The 21,527-nt window shown below is 33.5% G+C and overlaps 1 pseudogene; it reads right to left on the minus strand.

The window, feature by feature from the left end:
• Positions 1-11,184: 11,184 nt before the first annotated feature.
• LOC120215549 lies at positions 11,185-12,808 on the minus strand (annotated as a pseudogene).
• Between the last annotated feature and the right edge of the window lie 8,719 nt (positions 12,809-21,527).

The raw sequence follows: 21,527 nt of genomic DNA on the forward strand, positions 1-21,527 counted from the left end.
TCAGAACACTTAAGTTCTATCTATAAAGCCATTGTCACGTAGTCTCTCGTCATGGGGACTAGATGAGAAGAAAAATGAAGTGCAGGGTTTTCAGTTCCCTCCCTTCCACTTTTCTCTTGAAAAGTTATGTTAAAAAATGCTCACAGCCAGATTGGTTACACCGGGATATGCCCAGCCACAGTGGCCCCAGAATGAGAAGTGGACTTATAAGGAGATTCCTTGGATAAACCAGAATGGAACCCAGATTGTTTAGTTAAGATTCCTAGCAACCTTGAGGATCTTTTAGAGCAAGCAATTCAAGGGTAAAAGGTAGAAGAGAAAGGGATTAAGGTCCAAAACTCGGAAGTCGTTGTTTCACCAGAGATTAATACATGAAATTCATGTGGGGAATATAAGGCACAAGAGGATAGGAAAGGAAATATAAGCAAAAGGGATTCCATGAACATAATTTGAGACTGCTATGTGGGTTTAAGAATCAGTAGGATAGATGTAGCTTTTGAAGACACCTCAAACACCTATATCAAATTTTCTTAACGCAAGAGGGGTTTTGGGCAACCTAGAAGGCCTGACGAATATTACCCCAGTCACAGCTGTAATATGCATTCGGGATCCAACCAAAACTATCATCACCAAGGAAAATCGTTTTAGATCTAAATTTGGGCCCAATTTCCAACCAGGAAAGGAAAAGCTGATGAATCACAAGGAAGTGGGATTTTCCCAAGAAGCTACTCAGGAGGAAGCATAAATTTGTGCGTCTGAGGGTACATCAAAAGGAGCCTTGGCAAGTGAAAGAATTGAGAAATGAGGAGCAAGTGCAGATGAAGGCCCTAATCCAATTAGACACTCAACATTCTGAAATAGTGGGGCATCCTAATAAGGTTTTATTCCATTTACAACATCATGTTTGAGCTTGTTTTTTGAACTTTCTCATATTTCTTTTTGTAACTTGTTTTTGAACTTTCTCGTATTTATTTTTATAAGGATATTTAAATAAATTTTTGTTGAGCATTGAATCAAATTTAAAACTTGAAATTCTTTGAATATCGATTGAATTGAAAAACTCTGTAAATGATTCAGAGTTATAGATATTTGACAATGTGACATGATAAAAAAATTGGTAAAACAACGACCCTTAACTTTACCCTAGAAGATACGCTCGAACACCATACACTTTTCTTGTAAGAACCGATATAGCCTTCTCATCTCATAAGGGAATGAACTCTTGGTGTTTAGGTATACATAAGAGCGGATAACATGGGGAATCTCTTGTGTATGACATTCCTACACTTTTGTTGAGGTCGTTCGATGATGATGATGATCTTCACAAATGGAAAAATCGAGTAGGTGAATCTAGTTTAGGCCAGTTGCTTAGAAATTGAACTCTAAAGATGAAATTTCTTGACTTTCAACAACACCTGGACTATAATAGGTTCTTATTGACAAACTTAAGAAATTGGATTCGTATGCCCTGATTATAATATTATATATATAAAATAAAGCTTGAGTTGTCCCTCTAGAGCAATTGATTAAATGCTCCGACTTTATGGATAAGATTCAGCTAGCCTGATAAAGGTGATTATAATATTGAGTTATCCCTCTAGAGCAATTGGTTAAATGCCACTTCATGGATAAAATTCAGCTAGCCAGACAATGGAAAATTAAATCAAATTTATCTAAATAAGGAGTTTCAGTAAAAATGGACTAAGGGAGTTAAATAACACCTGTTATAGTCAATTTCACACGAGCACTCAGGAATTTCATTTTTAGACCGATCTTTCTACACTATCTTTGTTAGAGGAGTCTACAAAGCTTAAACAAATGAAAGATTTTAGAGAATCGAAATAGAAGGTCTAGTATTTGATTATGCTAGTTGTGTCATTCTATCCCTATCGAAACGGTTTCTTTCCGAGTGAGATTTTTTTAAAGCCACACCAATTTTTAATTATTCTCTTTGGATTAAATTTTAATTAAAAGTGAATATGATTTAAAAAAACCTCTCGTTTCAAAAATTTTGGGATTCTTTTTAAAATAAAACATACGGTTCGAAGAGTCGCCACCAATATTTGATTAGGGTGTGATTGGGCACTCAAAAATAAATTTGCCATTTTAATAAAATATTAATTTTAATTAAAAAGACAAACTTGAGGTATGTGTTTCCAAAATTTGAGTTCGGAAGTCGGTTACGCGTGGGGAATGCTTAACACCCCACAATGCCCTAAATCGGTACCTAGTCGATTAATTAATAGTCTTTGCAATAAAATGTACAAGCTCGAGTCTAATTTAATTTAAGATCCCCGAAAATAATATTTTTCAAAATTTTGGATGAAAGATAATAATATTTAATTATTTCTTATCGAGAAGAACCGATCTATCATACCTTAAAGCAATCGATTCTTACTACAATTGAAATAAAAATAAAATTCCATTCTAAATTTCAAAATAATAATACCCAAAATAATTTTAAGAGTGGAAAAATAATATTTAATTATTTATGATTGAACATTATTATTTTGAAAACCCTTTGAAAACACATGCAAAAGTAAAAAAAAAAAAACCTATCAAGCAATTGATTAATTATTTATTTTACCAATATTTAATGAGAATAAGGATATTCAATTAATTAAATATCTCGGGACGAGATCATAGATTCGATCTAACTCTCTTTTCTCGATTAATTTAATTAAAAGAATGCGATCTTTTCCTCAATCCCCAATTTTTTTTATAAAAATGATTCAATTTAATTGGTGTCACTTGACGGGATAGATTTTCGTTTTAAAATTATCAAAAGTAACTTTCTTATACGTTAAGAAAGTTAATTTACGACAATATTAAAACGATCGAATATTACCCTTAATCAATTTATTTTGATTCAAATCCAGTGATGCTAAGGAGTATATCATATATTTTACCAAAAAATGATGCCATGCAACTAAACTTAATCTAATGATGCATTCACCTACGTTATAAATATTAAAAGATAAAACATATACATCATTTAAAATACAAACCATACCTATTTATATGCAAAACATAACACATATTATAATACACCACAACTAAAATGTTAATTAGTATGCGCGGGAAAAATAATAATATAAACACAAGTATGGCATGTTTACGTTTAATATATATATATATATAAATACAATCAAAATATAAGGTAATATATTAATAAACAGATTAAATTTAAAGAAGGACGAAACGTGAGTAATTTAGTTTATTTTCAAAATAAAATATTTAATATTAATAATGGTTATTCATGAATTAATAATATAACATGCATATTTTGAGAAAGTATTTACAAAATAAAGATACTTACCAAATCTAATGAATATATAAAAAATTTGAAAAGGAAAAGGAAAAGGAAAATTAAAATTAAATATATGTAATAAAAATTATCGTATTTGTGAACCAATATATTTATGAGATTGTGCATACAATAATCTATATATTTAAAAAAAAAACTTAACATATATAACTTACACACATTAAATATAATACATAATATGCAGAAAAATTACATACTTTTCAACCTTAATATATGTTTTAGACCATATATACACAACATATATAATACTTACATATATAATAAAACCAAATATGAAAATATTAATGTCCCTTAGGATCTAAAATGCAAAACACGGTTAAAGCTTGGAGGATTGAACTGATATTTTACCAAGATAAATATAACTGCACATAAAAATGGCTAAATGCCAATTTTGATCCTTACAGGTGACATTTTCATAAAACACGCTTAAACCTAGGGGATTTATGATGTAATTTAACCCTAAACTTTGTTTATAAATACCATTTATTTGATTTTTGTTTCATTTTTACACATTTGAGAGAAAAAAGAGAGAGAGGAGAAATCCTCTCCACTTGGCTCGGTCGGCACACCGCCGGCCCCACGAGCCACCGCTCCGACCACCGCACACGGTGGCCGAAATTCCTAAAATCACCCAAAACCACCCTCTCGCTTAGATCTAAACTCATATCTAGTTATTTTCGGCTAAAAATGACCCAAACGTCCCAAAAAAAGCCCCAAAGTCTCGACTTTTCGGCTTCTACGAGTCTCGACCGCCGTGGAAACCTCCCCTTTAAGGTAAACTCTACTATATCTCTCTTTCGTGTTTTATTTCTCATACAATATGTTTTTTTATATTTTATTTATTATTTTCGAAATCAACCGAAAACTAAGATTAAATAGATAAAAATAATACCTCAAATATTTGATGTTTTATTATTTTTTTCTCTCTGGAAAAATCCCAAAGGGGTTGAACCTCCTTGTTACATACAACATTCGGGTATTTATAGAACCCATGGTTTACATTATTTGTTATAAAAACAAGAAGGTGGCCTCATGTATTTCTACCCTTTTTGTTGATCTTTCCCCTGTTGTTGACGAAAATCCCCTTCCCTTTTCTGGTTTTGATTTCCTCTTTTTTTATTTCTTTTCACTCTACCGAATCTCTTTGTGCTTTTGTTGATTTTTTCTTTGTTGTTTGGTGAAATGTTGATGGGTTTAGGTAAAATGAAATCCTGAAATTTTCGGGATTAAATTGCTTTCTTTGTGTTTGACTTTGGTGCAGATTTGTCCCCAGCCCGACGGCTTGGTGACTCGACACTGGTCCAGAGAAGCTGAAGAGTCGAGTTGGGTCGACTATTGGGCCAAGAGAGGTCGGATCCGGAGCAACTGGATCGGGTCTACTGTTGGGTATGTTGGTTTTTGGGAACTTGTAATCTGGGCTCCGGGATTTGCTGGGCTTCTGAGTAATCATATAATTGGGTTGTTGGGATGAGGCTTGTATTTTTAATATGTAAAAAAATATATTAATAATAATAATAATAATAATTAGGATGGAAAAACGAGTGTCAACAGTTGCCCCTCTTTGTCCTATTTTTATGTCAACAAGAATAGAGAAAAAAATGAAGAGACAATGCGTTTTTTCGTCTAGTTAACTTCATGGTTTGAAATATGATGAGGAATCTGTTCCGCTGTCACTAAGGGAATATCAGATATGGGGATGTTGATCCACTCCATTGTTCTTAAGGGAAGATTGAATCGGGGTAAACTTGTTCCCCTGTCACTCATGGAATATAAATATCAAATATTGAAGGAGGGATATGTTCCGCTTCTTTCTGAAGGGAATATCAAATCTCGAAGAAGAGAGACCTGTTCCGCTTACTCTGAAGGGAATATCAGATCTGGGGAAGTTGATTCATTCAATCGAGGCAGACTTGTTCCACTTACTCTGAAGGGAATATCAAATCTTGGAAAAGAGAGACATGTTCCGCTTACTCTGAAGGGAATATCAAATCTTGAAAAAAAAGACTTGTTCCGCTTACTCTGAAGGGAATATCAAATCTTGGAGAAGAGAGACATGTTCCTCTTACTCTGAAGGGAATATCAAATCTTTGAGAAAAGAGACATGTTCCTCTTACTCTGAAGGGAATATCAAATCTTTAAGAAGAGAGACATGTTCCTCTTACTCTGAAGGGAATATCAAATCTTTGAGAAGAGATACATGTTCCGCTTACTTTGAAGGGAATATCATATCTGGGGTAAGAGAGACCTGTTTCGTTTACTCTAAAAGGAATATCAAATATTTGAGAAGAGAGACATGTTCCGCTTACTTTGAAGGGAATATCATATTTGGGGGAGTTGATGAGACTTGTTCCGCTTACTCTGAAGGGAATATCAAATCTTGGAGAAGCGAGACATGTTCTGCTTACTCTAAAGGGAATATCAGATCTGGAAAGATATGTGATCCATTGAATTAGGTAGATTTGTTCCGCTGTCACTCAGGGAATATCAAACCTTGGAAGAGAGGGATATGTTCCGCTTCTTCTGAAGGGAATATCAGATTTTTCAAAAATCTCAAATTAAAGATTTAAATGAGAAACATTTCTCATAGTTCGATAGACATTTGGAAAAATCCTGCCCAAAGGTCTTATGGATGACCCGAAGTACTTATCATCTTGCTCGAAAGGTTTACAGATACTCAAAGGATTTAAGCATCATGTTGGAAAGACTTACTAATGGCACGAAAAATTTTGGGAAATATTTTACTAGGTAAGAAACCTCTCTTATTTTTCAAAATTTCAATTTTTAAATTTAAATGAGAAACTTTTCTCATATTTCAACAAACATGTGAAAACATCCTGCCCAAAGGTCTTATAGATGGCTCGAAGAACTTATCATCTTGCTCGAAAGGTTTAGAGATGACCCAAAGGATTTAAACATCATGCTCGAAAGACTTACAGATATCCCGAAGGACTTATAAATTTTGGAAATAGTTTACTAGGTAAATTCAAAAATTTCAAATTTCAGATTTAAATGAGAAATCTTTCTCATATTTTAAAAGACATGTGAAAACATCATTCCCAAAGGTCTTATGGATGACCCGAAGGACTTATCATCTTCGGAAATAATTTACTAAGTAAAAAAACCTTTCTTACTTTTCAAATTTTCAATTTTCAAATTTGAATGAGAAACCTTTCTCATTTTTTTCACTTATAAAATGACTTAATGGTTAGGTAACATACCCCACTTCAAAGTAATGTTTCCTCTGTGGATTGGGCCCAATCTGCTTTTCAGGTTCTGCCTCTTTAAACGTTATTCCCTATATTTGAGGTTTGAATTCTAGCTTCCACTTGTTGAGATTTTAATTCCATGAATCTTTTTCCTTTGGAAGATCTGTAAAAACCAAATGTTTATGTGTGAAATGCGAATGCAATGCATTTTCTTTTATGCAAATGATGTTCTCATGCATGTATAAATGCTGATTCAGTTTTCCTTTGACTCTAAGGTGAATAACTGGGCCTTCTTCATCTTGATCGCTCTTCTCTAGGGTTTACTTAGATATCGGTGTAGCAGCTTGCAACTTCTGAAGATTTGCCCAATCATCTTGTGGTCTTTGTTTTCTGTCTTCATTTTGGAGGAAGTGTTTTCTCTCGTAATTCTTGCTATGGTTAGAAACATGATTGTGTTACCCCATTTTTGGAGACTATGTATATGACCGCGCCAAACTCAACAAAGATCAATGTGATAGCATCATCTCTTCTGATTTGAATATTGCGACATATCATAAGAAGGATTTATCCCAATTTTTTTCATGTCACCATATCTAATCGGATATCAAACAAGTCTTATTTATACCATATCATGTCGAGAGGTTTAACAACAACCCATCATTCAACCTTAGTTGGTTCTATTAGTTTCTCATTGTTTAAAATCCCATTGCCATTTTCGTGGAAAGAAATTGTCATCATTTCTCCTTTTTAAACATGGGGTTGTAGAAAACAACATTCACCTTGGGTAATGGAAGCAACACATGATCACCGCATTGATTCAACACCATATTCATTGGTTCGTAAAACATTTGACAACACATTCATCTTTCATGTGGCTTCTGCTCATATCTTTCAACCAGAGTAGCTCTTTGCATAGTGTTCAGAGTTTTTATAGGGTATTATAATGATACCAAAACTCAATGGAAATTAAAGTGGGATGTTTTGGCTCACCAACATTAATGCATATGAAATCACGAAAGTAATGCAACTGATGATAGATAAAATGATCATATACAGTAAACTCCATTGTCACTGTTTCACCATTTTCACTCTTCATACATTTCTATCCCATTGGAACTATTTTTTTCAATTCAATGATCTTTCCATAGGATAACATTGGCTTCTAAAAATGCCCCACATTAATACTTCTAGCTGAAATAGGCCTTCAAAATGCCCCAACATTTAAAGTTGTAAGACTCACTCTCAATGTCTTCTTGGTCTTAATCTTGTCATCTCAACATGATGTGGATTAAGTCATGCCCCAATGTGGGTACTCATGGCTCCTTTCGTACCAAAATCTCTTTACTTTGAATGCTCACATTCTAGTGTTACTAAACAAGAGTGTTGTCAAATAGCTTCAGAGCTTTTCTTCATGTTGTCATGGACACTTAAGAAATGATAAACCCTTCTAACATAATGTCTTGTATTTTGTTATGAGCCGGGATATTTGTGCCCCTCTCTTCAAATAAAGCAATCATCTTATTCTTGACTGGTCGCACTCTTGCATTTTGGCTCTGCACTGGGATATATGCCCCTTTCCCATAAGGTGATCATTTTCTTGATAGATTGATGACAATGTCACAAAGGGATGTTACGAGCTCTTATTCTTCATCCTTTATGATCTCTTAGACCATCTTTCAAGATTGTGGAATGCTTCATGTTCTAGCATTTCTTATTCTTCTTCTCCAATAGAGGCACAATGAGCCTCACAAGTTTCAAGGACCTTTCACATTTGAAAGTGTCCTGTTTGAAAATGTTTTTCCCCTTTCTCATATTTTAAGGATCAAAGAATGAAATAATTTTATAAAACATTGCCCCTTAATTCAGGCTCACAGTCGAATCAAATCATAAACATGAGTTCACAGAATATCAAAAGAATCAATAGTTCTTTAATGTTTTCAGGGTTATAACACTTTGACAGGTGTCAAAATTGAGGGGTTGGCTACAGGTTGGCTTCCTATTTTCTAAGGTTTTGACCACCAAAATGTCATTTCTTTCTTGATCATTGTGAACATCGCAACATCCCCTTCTTTCTTGGCTTGGTATTTTAATCGGATTCGGACAAAATGACGCACCTAGCATAATCAATTACTAGACTTTCTAGAACACTTCTATTTTAGTTCTCTGAAATCATCCATTTTTTCATGCTTCGTAGACTCTTCTAACAAATGCAGTACAAAAATATCGGTCTAAAAATGAAATTCCTGAGTGCTCGTGTGAAATTAAATATAACAGGTGTTCTTTAACTCTCTTAGTCCATCTTTACCGAAACTCCTTATTTATAAAATTTATTTAATTTGCCATTGTCTGTCTAGCTGATATCAGTTTTATTATAATTTTCCTTTATCAAGCTAGCCGAATTGCCAAGTACCCGATCAAGGTCATGGTTTGAATATAATCTATTCATAAAACCAGGGCTTTTGAGTTTCCTCTATAACCAATTGCCTTAGCGGAATAACTCAGCTTTATTGTGTACACAAATATTATATATATATTTTGTTGGGTATATGAATTCTATTTCTTAAGCTTGTCGAGGAGAACTTGTTATAGTCCCGGTGTTTATTGAATGTCATAAAATCTATTGTTAGAGTTCAATTACCAAGAAACTGATCTAAACTAGACTCATCTATTAAACTATTTCATCTATAAAGGTCATAATCATCATTGAACGTCATCAACAAAAGTGTGGTCAAGTCAGTTTTGTAACATCATACACAATAGATTCCCCATGTTGTCCGTTCCTGTGCATACCTGAATACCAAGCCTATTGTTCATTCCCTTATGATAAAAGAAGGTTGTATTGGTCTCTGCAATAAAAAAGTATGGTGTTCGATTGTATCTTCTGGGGATAAGGTCAAGGTCCTTGTTTTATTAGGTTTCAACCTTGTCATTTTGTCAAAGATTTATAACTCTAATCATTTAAAGAGTTTTTAATTCAGTTGATATTCAAATAATTTCAAGTCGTAAATTCGATTCAATGCTCACCATCCTTAAAGTAACATAGATTCATTTAAATATCCTTTCAAACAGAAAGATGAGAAAGTACAAAAAAACAAGTTTAAACAAGATGCCGCAAATGGAACATGCGACTATGGTGGAGCACAAGCTTCACTCACTACTAGAAAAACCCCCTTTAATGAATCACATTGCGCGTCATCTATGGGTGCAGATGATACACAAATGCGCGTCATTGAAGCCACCGTCATAAATCTCAGATGACACACAATTGTGTGTCATAAATCTATGACGCGCATTTATGACTGACATTTATGACGCGCATTTATGACGTGCATTGCGCGTCATTGAAGCCCCCGACATAAATGAAGATGACACACATTTGTGTGTCATAAATTTTTGACTTACATTGCATGTCATTGAAGCACATGTCATTAAAAGAGATGACACACATTCGTGTTCGTGATTTATGTCGTAAATTATATATATACATATATATATATATATATATATATATATATATATATATATATATATATATATATATATATATATATATATATATATATATATATATAGATTGACAAATAATCAAACTAAATCACATTTAATGCCTCATAATACTAAATATATATATCATATTATATATAAGCAATCTATTTGCATACAATATATTAATATTAAGTTATCAAAAATATTGTAATCATATGTCAATACAAAATATCACGTCTTAATAAAGTTTGCAACATAAGATACCCATTCTTTGTGAATATCATCAATGTCATCATCCGTGTATTCTTCCTTCCCATCTCCAACCTAAGTAAAAAATATGAAATAAGTATATAATTTATACTTATTTAAAGTGAAGTATATAACTATCAAAGAGTACTAAAATGACCAATTTTACATATGCATTCTTTGAAGCATATGTAAAAATAAATTTTACACATTTAATTAGTAAAACTTCCCATATAAATTATATACATTATCACAACATCAATTCACAGTTTTCAGTCTTGCTAACAAGTACTTGTATTAATTTGTTTAGAATAATATCATACTTCAAGTCCATATGATAGTTGTATGACTAATGTGTATGTATGATATGACAGATGTGTATCAGAAAAGTTTGCTTACATTCTTATTGACCAGCACTTCAAGTTTGTTCTCGACTATCTCTTTCATGAACTTACAAACATAATATCCACACTCGGTACCTCCCGACTGACGGGGACACTACAAAAAGTTTACAATAAACGATTAGTCAAAATGAAAGCTGTAATTTAAACAAGGAATTATCGATCGAAGTCCTCACCAAAACATTGATCCAATTGAGGCTAACCCTTTTGTTAGATCCACTTTGAGCAGTGTACATTATCATTGCCCTATAAAAATTGATGAAATATATCAAAGAATATACTATAATGTTTCAATAATTTATGTTACTTACGCATCAATAATCTGCTTCAACTGTTGATGGACATTGGTAGGCCCCAAGGATCAAGATAATAACTTGTTGCTTCATATCTATCATCGCCAACACCCAATGATTATAAAACCAAAAACCAAATTAAGTTACTAAATATATGATAATCAAATGAAAAAACAAACCCGGTATTATATAGGCTGACATTTAGATCTCCGTTATGCGTTGCTTCAAAAAAGCTCAAGAATATGGTTCAATAGCTTAGTACCTGCATAAATTCAAGATTTAATAATGGCCTTTTAGACAAACTATGGCTCTTACTAAGAATCAATGGAAACATAATTTCAACAAAAGCATGTTTGAGGCAATCAACAAAACCAATTCTTACCCCATGATATGGTGCTAAAACACCCAATGTCATGATGTACACACAGATGGCCCCACCTTCATTCTTTTTTATTCGACAAGCAATTGATCCAACACATATGTCACTGTAATATGCTAAGTTAGCAAGCAAGCATATGATTGTTAGAATAACATGCTAACTTTTGAATTATACATGTCACTTTCCAACTTCATCTCTCATCAGGCTCCAACTCGTGTAATATGATATATGAGTCTGTGCATGTGTAACCATCCACATTTTGTTTCAAGCAATCAAATTGAAAACAATAACATTTATTATTTCTAACTATAAATGCACCATACTAGTAATTGATGTCAAATGCTGACGACATTGTGACAAAATACATCTCAAACATGCTCTGCACATTGCTAAGATCGTATAATTAGATGAGGCTAGCCACTCAAAACTTCAATCGAGTCTATTTCTTTGATCATGACCTAAGGATTACGGAGAAAAAATAAATATGCAATTACCAAGGCAGAAGAAAGTTATAGGATAAATACTCTAAAAAACTAACATGTTTTGAAATTCCTACAGTTTTAGTGTTATAGACCATCAAAGCTCAATAAGTGCCCTCCAATACAGGGTAGCAAATTTCAGAATTGGGAAATCTTTATCTAGGGATTTTATGACTTGAATATTCTCCCAACAAAATTACTTATATCTACTACCTATAGCTTAAAAGTTCAAAAGAAATGCAAGATAGGGATGGATCAATTAATGTTTCATAATAAGCATAAGATCATGGTAGAATCAACAAGTGCGCCAAATACAATCAGTAGCATATGAGTGCAAGGCAGCACAAGCACAAAAATAGAACTGAAGAGTGTTTTTTAGGCATAAACTGAACAATATCTAGCCATTTCTTGGTTTCAATAAACCCACAAAAAATTGACAATTAAAATATAATTAAATGTGTTAGTTATTAAATGCCTCCGAACACAATCAATAGAACAATGTAATCTAAAGTGGAACTATTTAATCCAACAAATAAATTACTTGTGCAAATGATCAAATGGGAGCAAACTGAATTGACATCTTATAATACCTTATTTGTATCAAAGGCCACTCGTAGTATATCATCAAAAGTCAATGTAAATCAAACCACAAAAGACCAACAATTAACCAATGAAAATATATAGAAGAACGACAAAGAAAACCCCAAGATTAAAAAAGAAACAATTATGAAGAAAAAACCCAAACAAGAATCGAACACAACAACGGGAGAATAACATGCTTTCTAAAGAAAATAAAGAAAACCCAGAAAAGATTGGGGGGAGGAAAAGAGGCAAACCAAACTTTGTGAATTCACCGAAAGCCAGAGCATCGGCGTAGTACTTTTCGTTGTAACGAACGGGGAAGATAGCAGTGTTTAGCTTCTGTAACAGCATCACGTTCTTGCCCCTCACACCATCGAGTGATATTGCTACTTCTCAACCAAACGCCATTATTATTAACTCTCCAAGAAAAAACAAAAGATTTGGGGAGGGGGATATAACAATGGCGTCGTGAAGGGATTGTACGAACAGAGATAAATTTGTTGTGTGTGAAGACATAGAAAATGTAGGCTTTGAAATTTTAAAGCGAGAAAGCATGCGTACGTGATGAAAATTATGGTGGGAAATTAAAAGAAAACTTTTAGAGATGACACACAATGAAAAGTATACTCCATGTGTTTGCTAAATTTTTTGGATTATGACTATTAAATATGACACACATTATTGTAAGTCATAAATCGTTCAGATTTTAAGAAATATGTTATTTTTTATGACACACATTTTTTGCAAGTCATAAATTAGTGTGTGTCATCGTTCATGTGTCATTAAAGGTATATTTTCTTGTAGTGGCTTGTTCAGCCATAATGCCCTATTTTCCCTAAAATGATGGATGCCTAGTCAGATTAGGGTTTTTAGCCTTATTTACTCCCCATTTCTCGATCATGTCTCTTGTCAGGACTCTCTTCTCAACGAGCCTTTCTATCTCTTTCATCAATGGTATGCACTTGTCAGTGTGATGGCCCAATGCCCTTAAATGAAAATCAGAAGCACTATTCGGGTCATAGCCATAAGCGAATGGGCTAGTCTTCATTCTTAAAGGTCTTGGAGTGAGGTATCGATTATTGATTAAAGGGGATAACAAGTCAGAAATAGGCACTTGAAAAACCTTATTTTCCCAAGACATCTTTTGCGGCCAGTCTCGGATTACCTCTCATTTGACTTTTTTCTCATCACTTCCCACCTTTATCTTCTGTTTTAGCGTCAGAGAAGTCTCGAGAGTTGAGTCCTTTATCTTTGCCTCACATACCTCGCTTTCCTTATCTCCAGGAGATACAATCGAACACCATACATTTTTATTGTAGAGACCAATACAACCTTCTTTTATCATAAGGGGATGAACAATAGGCTTTGGTATTCAGGTATGCACAGGAGCGAACATGGGGCATCTCTTTGTATGATGTTACAAAACTAACTAGACCACACTTTTGTTGATGACGTTTAATGATGATTATGACCTTTACAGATGGAATAGTCAAATAGATGAGTCTAGTTTAGATCAGTTGCTTGGGAATTGAACTCTAACGATGAGATTTTCTGACCTTCAACAAACATCAGGACTATAATAGGTTTTCCTCGACAAGCTTAAGAAATAGAATACGTATACCCAACAAAATATATATATAATAATATATGTGTACACAATAAAGCTGAGCTATTCCGCTAAGGCAATTGGTTATAGGGGAAACTCGAAAGCCCTGGCTTTATGAATAGATTATATTCAAACCATGACCTTGATCAGGTACTTGGCAATTCGGTGTATGCTCCACTGTGATTGTCAAGTCGAAGACATTGTGATGAGATGAACTCTTCAACTAGTCTGATAAAGGAAAATTATAATAAAGTTGATATCAACTAGCCAAACAATGGCAAATTAAATAAATTTTATAAATAAGGAGTTTCGGTAAAGATGGACTAAGGGAGTTAAGGAACACTTGTTATAGTTAATTTCACATGAGCACTCAGGAATTTCATTTTTAGACCGATATTTATGTACTGCCTTTGTTAGAAGAGTATATGAAGCTTGAATAAATGGAAGATTTTTTAATTCAGTTGATATTCAAAGAATTTCAAGTCGTAAATTCGATTCAATGCTCACCATCCTTAAAGTAGCATAGATTCATTTAAATATCCTTACAAACAAAAAGATGAGAAAGTAAAAAAAAAGTTCAAACAAGATGCCACAAATGAAACATGCGACTGTGGTGGAGCACAACATTCACTTGTTCAACCAGAATGCCCTATTTTCCCTAAAATGATGTGTTCCCAGTCGGATTAGGGTTTTTAGTCTTACTTACTCCCTATTTCTCAATCATGTCTCTTGTCAGGACTCCCTTATCAACGAGCCTTTCTATCTCTTCCATCAATGGTATGCACTTGTCAGTGTGATGGCCCAATGCCCCTAGATGAAAATCGTAAGCACTATTCGGGTCATAGCCATAAGTGGATGGGCTAGTCTTCATTCTTAAAGGTCTTGGAGTGAGGTACCGATTCTTGATTAAAGGGGATATCAAGTCAGAAATGGGCACTTAAAAAACCTTGAGGGTCGTATTTTCCCAAGACATCTTTTGCGGCCAGTCTCGGATTACCTCTCCTTTGACTTTTTTCTCGTCACTTCCCACCTCTATATTCTGTTTTAGCGTCAGAGAGGTCTCGAGAGTTGAGTCCTTTATCTCTGCCTCATATACCTTCATTTCCTTGTTTTCGCGCTTCTCCTTTTCAACAATCTCTTCTGTATATACTTTAATTGTTTCGACCCCATCAATTCCATTCTGGGAATTGACTTTCAACTATTTGACTGAAATAGACTGATTGTTACCATCCACCTTTATAACTCTATAAGCCAAAAGATCTTGTACTTGTCGTTTGAAGTTACTTCAATTCTCGATGGAATGTCCTTGGGCTCCAATATGATATTCACAAGAAACTTTCTCATTATACCAGCTCGGATAAGGGGGTAGCAGAGGCTTAGCCAGGCATGGAGCAATCAGCTAGGCTTGGAGCAACTTGGGATATAACTGGCTATATTAAAGCTCTTTTATCCTCACTTTCTCTTTGCCATTATTATGACCAGAAGACCTCGTGACTAATCACTGAAACACTCACTTTGAAGGTTTAACATTTGACCTGCATCCTGGGAGAGAAATTGGTTTGCAGATCTCCCTTCATCGCCAAGTTTTGAGCTTCCGGGGAGCTTAGGTTTTCTATTTTCAAAGCATAACAACTCTTTCGTGATGAGGTTTTGAACTTTAAATCTCATAATTGTAAAATCTTCTATAGAGTGGCTAAACTCTCCAATATGATAGTCGAATGATTTTTTAACATCTTGCCAGTCTGGACGCGAACAAGTATTGTACCTCGGAGGAAAAGACGTTAGGACCCCACTTTCAAAGAGAAAGGGTAACAAGTCTGAGTATGAGATCAGAATCAGAATCAGAGGTATCCTCTTCTTCTTCTTTCTATTCTTTTTGGCCTTCTTTATTGGCATTTGAACCTCCTCTATGCCTCTCTTCTTTGAGTCATACTCAACTTTTGTGTTAGCAGTTTCACCTTCAACTTTTGCTTTTTCACGCATGATATCTGTCATATTTACTAGAATCATGCCCGATTCTTTGAGTTGACCTGGATTACCACACTCCCTAACATGTTCTTGATCACTTGTTGTCATCGCATTGGCTGCACCACTAACATTCATATTCTCACTCGAAGTCATCATATTTCCTTGCATAATAGGGTCCTCTAACGATTTCTCCCCATGTATTACTATAAACATCATGCACATCAACTTAGACATCTATTCCCTGGACTCAACTTGGAACTTTCATGCTTCCTCAGTCATTTCTTATTGGGTCCTTATGAGTTTCTCTTGGATTCTCTCAATCCTACTAACACGTGTTGATATTTCATTCATTTCTTTTAAATTTTTTCAGAAACATGCCTCGGGTAACTTCAGTTTACTTTTAGAGCTTCTGTCACATTATCTTTCATGAGTTATTCTCACGTTTTCATGATTAATGCATGTAAAAATGTTTAAATTAAAACAATTCGATGCAAATGTGGATACCGAATGCACATACAAAAGGTGTTAATTCCAAAAGTGACCACCATAGAACAACCTTCATTTAGACAACAAGATTTCATTACACCATGTGGTCAAAATATAATTGTGATTCTTCATTTCTTTATTTCCTTGTACTGTACTCTTTATGGAATCCAACATTACACCCTAAAGTTTTCGACGCATTCTATCAACTTTGATGACGTCGGATGCCCCCATATTTACTTTCAATGCAAAGTGATCTTATTGTCTTTGTGAAGGGTCTTCTCGTCCTTGGTATGACTGTATCTATATCATGAGGGAATATCCTGGCCTTGTGAAGGGTCTCTTCGTCTCTTGAGGAAATATATTGGCATTCGATTCTTTAAAAGAAGTCTTTAATCAGCTTCAAACTTCTCTATTTATCGGATCTCCTTCTTCATAGATCTGTCTTCAATCAGTTTCAGATTTCTTCATTCATCAGATGTAATTCTTCATGAATTGTTCTTCAATCAGTTTCAAATTTCTTCATTCATCGGATGTCATTCTTCATGAATCATTTGAATGTCTTTGGATCTCCCGATTTTTACTACATAGTTATGAATTTCTTGTATCGTTATGATCAACCTTCTTATTAGTCAATCACTTGTGAATTAACACCTTTGGATGACATGAAGATGAAAATGCAATAAATCCAACATAAAATAGACATAAAACCAAAATGGGTTAGTACACATAATATAATCAACAAAATAATAAGTATCGTAGTCATTAAATAAAATCTACTCTCACATGCTGGCTACCCAATCATGCTTTAGTATATCCTATCCAAACACGATTTCTACCAATATACTTTGTTTATAGAACATCCTAACCTCATGTCATCTAGTTCGCATGCTTACCCAAGAAATTAAACCTAACCGCATGATTTCTAGTTCGCATACATTTATTCGAGAAATTAAAATTACACTAAAGAATGCTCAATTAAGCTTTTCCTTGTGTGCTCTCCTCACAGGATCATATTGGTCTGGGTAAGGTTGTATCCGGGTTCTAAGTTTACTGCATGTTAGGTTCAGTTCTAAAGTAAGGGGTCCTCGAATTGTCCTTTATTAGTGCCCCTTAGGCTACCGAACCCTTTAATCCTGGCCCATCACAGGCTTTCGGATCGAGTTCAAGTCGATGGGACACACTTCCTAATGTCATTGCGGAGGTGAAAACCTCACGAGGATCATAAGGCGTGAGCCCAAGGAGCATTTCACTATCCTGCACGGAGGTAAAAACCACACAAGGGAGTAGTTACTTACTCCTACTTAAATAGGATGGAGCGGGGTTTTAACTCATGTTATGCAAATGCAGTTTTGTAGTGTATGAGGAAAAGAGAAAACGAAGAAAACAACACTGAACAGAAAACTCAGGACCCTGAACAATTATTTAACCTGAAAACATTAGTAAACAGATCAGTACAACTATTTAGTGGTTAATTAAAATGCAAATCCAAATGCAAACAAAAGTTTATTTAAAACCAAACAAGGGATCACAAACCGAATTAGAACGAATTTATAATTTTCATATGCAAAGATAATTTATTAATCGACTGATGGCCTGACTCTCTAAAAAAAAGTCCCCAGCGGAGTCGCCAAGCTGTTGAAACGGTTTTTTTTCCGAGTGAGATTTTTTTTAAACCACACCAATTTTTTAATTATTCTCTTTGTATTAAATTTTAATTAAAAGTGAATATGATTTAAAAAAACCTCTCGTTTCGAAAAATTTGAGATTCTTTTTAAAATAAAACGTATGGTTCGAAGAGTCGCCACCAATCTTTGATTAGGTTGTGATTGGGCACCCAAAAATAAATATGATATTTTAATAAAATATTAAATTTTAATTAAAAAGACAAACTTGAGGTATGCGTTACCAAAATTTGAGTTCAGGAGTCAGTTACGCGTGGGGAATGATTAACACCCCCACAACGCCTTAAGTCGGTACCCTAGTCGATTAATTAATTGTCTTTGCAATAAAATGTACAAGCTCGAGTCTAATTTAATTTAACATCCCCAAAAATAACATTTTTTTAAAATTTTGGATGAAAGATAATAATATTTAATTATTTCTTATCGAGAAGAACCGATCTATCATACCTTGAAGCAATCGATTCTTACTACAATTGAAATAAAAAATATTAAAATTTCATTCTAAATTTCAAAATAATAATACCCAAAATAATTTTAAGAGTGGAAACAATAATATTTAATTATTTCTGATCGAACATTATTATTTTGAAAACCCTTTGAAAACACATGCAAAAGTAAAAAAATTAAAAAGAAAACCTATCAAGCAATTGATTAATTGTTTATTTTACCAATATTTAATGAGAATTAGAATATTTAATTAATTAAATATCTCGAGACGAGACCATAGATTCGATCTAACTGTCTTTTCTCGATGATTTTAATTAAAAGAATACAATATTGTCCTCAATCCCCAAATTTTAAAAAAATGATTCGATTTAATTGGTGTCACTTGACGAGATAGACTTTTGTTTTAAAATTATCGAAAGTAAATTTATTATACGTAAAGACAGTTACTTTACGACAATATTAAAACGATCGAATATTGCCCTTAATCAATTTATGCAAATCTAATGATGCATTCACCTACGTTATAAATATTAAAAGATAAAACGTATACATCATCTAAAATACAAACCATACATATTTTATATGCAAAACATAACACATAATATAATTCACCACAACTAAAATGTTAATTAGTATGCGCGGGAAAAAATAATATAAACACAAGTATGGCATGTTTACGTTTAATATATATATAAATACAATCAAAATATAAGGTAATATATTAATAAACAGATTAAATTTAAAGAAGGATGAAACGTGAGTTATTTAGTTTATTTTCAAAATAAAATATTTAATATTAATAATGGTTATTCATGAATTAATAATATAACATGCATATTTTGAGAAAGTATTTACAAAATAAAGATACTTACGAAATCTAATAAATATAAAAAAAAATGAAAAGGAAAATTAAAATTAAATATATGTAATAAAAATTGCCGTATTTGTGAACCAATATATTTATGAGATTGTGCATACAAGAATCTATATATTTAAAAAACTTAACATATATAACTTACACACATTAAATATACTACATAATAGGCAGTAAAATTACATACCTTTCAACCTTAATATACGTTTTAGACCATATATACACAACATGTATAATACTCACATATATAATACATACCAAATATGAAAATATTAATGTAAAACCATGCATATATACACATGCATAAAACACAGGGGGCTATACAGAGAATTTTCCTAAAAATAAATATCAAGCATAAAAAGAAAAAATTTAAAAAAAGTCCCTTGGGGTCTAAAATGCAAAACATGTTTAAAGCTTGGAGGACTGAACTGATATTTTACCAAGATAAATATAACTGCACATAAAAATGGCTAAATGCCAATTTTAGTCCTTACAGGTGACCTTTTCATAAAACACGTGTAAACCTAGGGGATTTATGATGTAATTTAACCCTAAACTTTATATATAAATACCATTTATTTGATTTTTGTTTCATTTTTACACATTTGAGAGAAAAAGAGAGAGAGAGAGAGAGAGAGAGAGGAGAAATCCTCTCCACTTGGCTCGGCCGGCACACCGCCGGCCACCACGAGCCACCGCTCCGACCACCGCACACGATGTCCAGAATTCCTAAAATATCTAAGACCACCCTCTCGCTTAGATCTAAACTCCTATCTAGTTATTTTTGGCTAAAAATGACCCAAACACCCCAAAGTCTCGACCTTTCGGTTTCTACGAGTCTCGGTCACCGTGGAAACTTCCCCTTTAAGGTAAACTCTACTATCTCTCTCTCTCGTGTTTTAATTTGCATGCAAGATGTTTTTTTATATTTTATTTATTATTTTCAAAATCAACCGAAAACTAAGAGTAAATAGATAAAAATAATACCTCAAATACTGGATGTTTTATTGTTTTTTTCTCTCTGGAAAATCCCAAAGGGGTCGAAGCTCCTTGTTACATACAACATTCAGGTTTTTATAGAACCTGTGGTTTACATTGTTTGTTATAAAAACAAAAAGGTGGCCTCATGTATTGCTACCCTTTTTGTTGATCTTTCCCCTATTGTTGACAAAAATCCCCTCATCTTTTCTGGTTTCGATTTCCTCCTTTTTATTTCTTTTCTCTCCACCGAATCTCTTTGTCATTTTGTTGATTTTGTCTTTGTTGTTTGGTGAAATGTTGATGGGTTTAGGTAAAATGAAATCCCGAAATTTTTGGGATTAAATTGCTTTCTTTGTTTTTGACTTTGGTGCAGATTTGTCCCCAACCAGACGGCTTGGTGGCTCGGCTCTAGTCCGGAGAGGTTGAAGAGTCGGGTCGGGTCGACTATTGGGCCAAGACAGGTCGAATCCAGAGCAACTGGGTCGGGTCTGCTGTTGGGTATACTGAGTTTTGGGGAACTTATATCTAGGCTCCAGGATTTGTTGGGCTTCTGAGTAATCATGTAATTGGGCTGTAGGGATGAGGCATGTATTTGTAATCTATAAAAAATATAATAATAATATTAATATTAATATTAATATTAATAATATTTAGGACAGAAAAATGAGTGTCAATAGTCCGCATCCGATTAAAATACCAAGACAAGAAATAGGGGCATGTTGCAATATTCAAAAGGACCGAGAAAAATGACATTTTGGTGGCCGAAACCTTAGAAATTAGGAAGCCAAGTCATCAATTTGGATATTTGTCAAAGAGCTATAACTCTGAAAGTATTAAAGAAATATTGATTCTTTTGATTTTTTGTGAACTCAATGTTTATGATTTGATTCGATTGTGAGCCTGAATTGAGGGGCAATGTTTTACAAAATTCTTATATTCTCATATCTTTTTTTCCCTCCTAAAATAAAAGAAAAGAGAAAAACATTTTCAAACAGGACAGTCTCAAATGTGAAAGGTCCTTGAAGTTGTTGAGGCTCATTTTGCCTCTATTGAAGAAAGAATAAATAATGCCAATTTCGAGCA

This window comes from Hibiscus syriacus, unplaced genomic scaffold (genome assembly GCF_006381635.1).
Source record: "Hibiscus syriacus cultivar Baekdansim isolate YM2019G1 unplaced genomic scaffold, ASM638163v2 tig00110123_pilon, whole genome shotgun sequence".
NCBI classification, from domain to species: domain Eukaryota; kingdom Viridiplantae; phylum Streptophyta; class Magnoliopsida; order Malvales; family Malvaceae; genus Hibiscus; species Hibiscus syriacus.